This window comes from Notothenia coriiceps, unplaced genomic scaffold (genome assembly GCF_000735185.1).
Source record: "Notothenia coriiceps isolate Sejong01 unplaced genomic scaffold, NC01 NC01_scaffold00006590, whole genome shotgun sequence".
Classification (NCBI taxonomy): domain Eukaryota; kingdom Metazoa; phylum Chordata; class Actinopteri; order Perciformes; family Nototheniidae; genus Notothenia; species Notothenia coriiceps.
Window position 1 is genome coordinate 5,174 of NW_011339291.1, and position 3,729 is coordinate 8,902.

At 38.9% G+C, this 3,729-nt stretch overlaps 1 long non-coding RNA gene across 1 annotated transcript; it reads left to right on the forward strand.

Annotated features, from left to right (window-relative positions):
- The first annotated feature begins 1,636 nt into the window (after positions 1-1,636).
- Positions 1,637-3,410, forward strand: LOC104943696 (uncharacterized). Its single transcript, XR_798137.1, has 4 exons — positions 1,637-1,770; positions 2,206-2,265; positions 3,052-3,094; positions 3,307-3,410. It is a non-coding gene; the product is annotated as an uncharacterized lncRNA (long non-coding RNA).
- The last annotated feature ends 319 nt before the right edge of the window (positions 3,411-3,729 follow it).

Consider the following 3,729-nt stretch of genomic DNA (forward strand, 5'->3'; position numbering starts at 1 on the left):
GTAAACTTGACTGCCTTTTAACCAGCACCTCGTACTGGTTAAAGCACGTTATTACACGTTTAAAGTAATTGCAATGCAGGTAGATTGTGTTGCTTTTTAATGACTGTTTAAAATGCCTTTTTCTTAACCTCCTTCATTTTTGTAAAGCACTTTTGAATGTATTATATTTGATGAAAACATTTAAATATTAAGAGTACATACAAAATAGGAGGAAAGTGAAGGTCAATGACAGAAAATATCAAGAAGATACTGATATCTAGAATAAAACAGTTTAGTGCCGGATGTGCAAAGATATGAATAGGAGGTTGTGCAAAACAGACAATCTAATTAGGCTTTATTAAAACATTAAATAATACTTTAGGTTAAGGTATTATTTTAAATACATGTAAGCAAAAAGCGTTGGGGGTATCTGATAAATATTAAGCCTGACAAAGTACTTAACGTTTAATATATTGCATGGTTTGTTTTGGGACTTGACAATCAACTTTCCTGCAATGTTAACTATGTTGAAGCACTTATTTTAACCGATATTATGCATATTTATTATACTCTTGTAAGATGTATACAAGAATAAGAAATGTGCAGAATATGACTTTAATGTTTAATGGTGGAGGTACACACATATCGATAGATAGACATCTATCGATATGTGTGTACCTCCACCATTAAACATTAAAGTCATATTCTGCACATTTCTTATTCTTGTATACATCTTACAAGAGTATAATAAATATGCANTGTCATGTTTTTCCTCCTGGGTTATTGTCTGGTCCTTTTCCCTGTGTTTCTCATGTCTGTCGTTAGTCTCCCTGGTGTGTCTAATTTCCTGATTGTTTTCACCCGTCATCCCTTCTGTGTCTCCTGTGCTCGTCAGTGTCAGCCCTGCCCCTGATTGTTTTCACCTGTGTCTCGTTGTTGAGTAGTTAAAGTCCCCCAGTGTTCAGTGTCAGTTCGTCTTGTATGGTGGGTAATGAACAGGTGGATATTCTGGCCAAACACTCAGAAGTATGAACATAGACATAGAAGTTCCACTCGGTAAAGTGGAGGTTAAAACATTCATACAGAAATATGCACAAACATGGCAAGATCATTGGGACCTTAGTGATACAGGAAGACATCTTTATAAAATTCAAAGGTATGTGGGGGATGGAAGGAAGGTGGGGTTTAAAAGAAGGGAGGAAAATGTCATTTCATTCATACAGGTCTCAATCATACATTAAGTATAATAGGAAAGCATCCAACCGGAAAGTGTATACACTGTAGCCAGCCAGAAACTGTTGAGCATGTTTTACTGCTTTGCAGGAAATATAGTACTCAGAGAAATGTGTTTTTCCAGACACTGAAGAAAGCAAAATTCCATGACTTGTCACTATCAGGACTGTTAGGGAAAACATCAGGCAATATACATTGTGAGATTATTAAGTTTCTAAGAGAAATTGATCAATTTAAAATAATCTAGAGTTTTGGTTCTTTGTTTTGTTTCTTTTGTTTATTGTTTTCTGCTTAGTCTCTTGTCCACACTCCAGTCCAGTTGGTGGCGGTAATGCACCTACAAGTTGGTTTGCCAACCGCCAATAAACATGAAAGAACAAGAAGAAGAACAAGATACCTCCACAGGGTGGCAGCAATGCAACACAACGGATGTTTTCGTTAAACACCAAAGAAGAAGAAGAAGAAGAAGCGACGCGAAGCGAAGCAGAGCAGCGCGAGACTGTCCATAGTTCTCCCAGGATTTGCACATTAAATTATCAAAACGTCGTACGCAATGAGGTAATTATATTTCAACACATTTAACATTTAATTCCGTTTAGTTTTACAGTTTAATCAACCAACATTTTAGGTGTTGTTGTTTGCTTGTGTGTTAGAAATAGAGCTCGAGGTGCCTGGTAGTGCTAATAATGCTAGCTTAGCTTGAAGCTATCGTTAGCTTCGTGCATTGTTTGTACTTAGGCTGGCTACATGTTACAGAGATATGTTCAGAACATGTCGTGGTTTTTGTTTGATATCTGCCACCGACCTAAAGCGTGTTTAAGGTATAATTTAGGAATTGCATGGGGAATGTTACTTTCTTTTACCAGCGAACGTTACACAGTGGGTTGATGCTGGCTATCATAGCCTTATGCTAGGTAACGCTGATGAATGAATGAATGATTGATGAGTAAAGGTGTATGAGCTCTTCCGACGTGTTCCTGTGTTTGTGTCTAGAGGAGACCGTGGCAGGGGCCGGGGCGGCCGCTTCGGGTCCCGTGGAGGACTGATCCAGGGGTGAGTTCAGCTGCTTTTTGTCTGTATTCATTACCATCTGGATGAAATCATGATGAAACTGCTGAGCTGCTCCTATTTCTGCCACATCTCTCATTTTATCCCAGGTCTTTTTCCTAGTTTGAGCAAATGCCTTAGCAGCTCTGTGTGAGCTCTATGGGGTTAACATGTTTCATAGCCATTTCCGGATCATAGTTGTTGCCCCACAGTAGTTTATTAAAGGGCTCACCACAGTGAAAGCCTCCAATCTATAACTTTAATTATGGCTACTATAACATATCACAACATTAACATTACTACACAATTAAAAATATATTTGACCCCTGAAACTCCTTTTTATTTTGATATTAGTACTATGAAGTACAGTATAGTGGTATGTAGTGTAAATACTGTAAACATTACTTGTTGGGTTTTACAGCAAACCAACAAAGAATCTGAAATGGTGTTGGTTCTGTAAAGCTGCTACTGTTTGCATCTAGTTATTGAGTTCAACACGTGTATTACACTTTCTTTTTTTTACTATGCTTAGTAGATCATTATTCTTTTCAGCCAGTATATATTATATATTACATATTATCATATTGAACCTTGAGCACTCTCCTAATGATATTGTAATGCTATTGCAACATGTAGGACATTAACATATGTCCATATTACTCTCCACTACTTGGATGTGATACAATCAGTCCACCTGTACCTGATACCCTGTTGACATCAGATATTCTTTTACACTCACTGCCTACAGTCATTAAGAAACTACTAACTGATCTTTTCTACACTCCTGTTTAGGTACCGTCCATTTGTCCCACACATCCCATTTGATTTTTATGTGGTGAGTAATCAATATTGCACGGGGGGGTACAATTAGAAATTGATTGAGATGACAGATGCTTTAAGGAGTAGCTTAACAGCAGGCTGGACGGGGTGTTTCACTGCCCTCTGTTGAAACAATGTGTCTGTGAGAGTTGTGTTTAAAGCACAGGTGATTGACAGCCATGGTGTGTGTCTGTGTGAGTAATGAAGAGGGCTGTTGTTTATCACTAGTGTGAGATGGCCTTCCCCAGAGTGAAGCCTGCTCCCGACGAAACGGCTTTCAGTGAGTGTCTGCTGAAGAGAAACCAGGACCTGAGCCCCACCCCAGCAGAGCAGGTCAGTACACACACACACACACACACACACACACACACACACATTATGCATCAGTGGTGTTCCCTGAACTCTGGCTATGCCGCAAGAGAGCTTCAGACAGCAGTGAGAGAATGATTCACATGTTCCTTCTCTCCACACACACTAACACACACACATACACAGCAACACACATGTCCCTGAGACCACACTTAAGGGCACGACTTGTAAAATATAATGCATCAGTTTGAGCTTTATTTATGTGAATTTCTCATGTTTGACTTGTCATCCCTGATATTGTTGTATCCAACATAAACCCTGTCCCAAGTGAATATTCTGTGG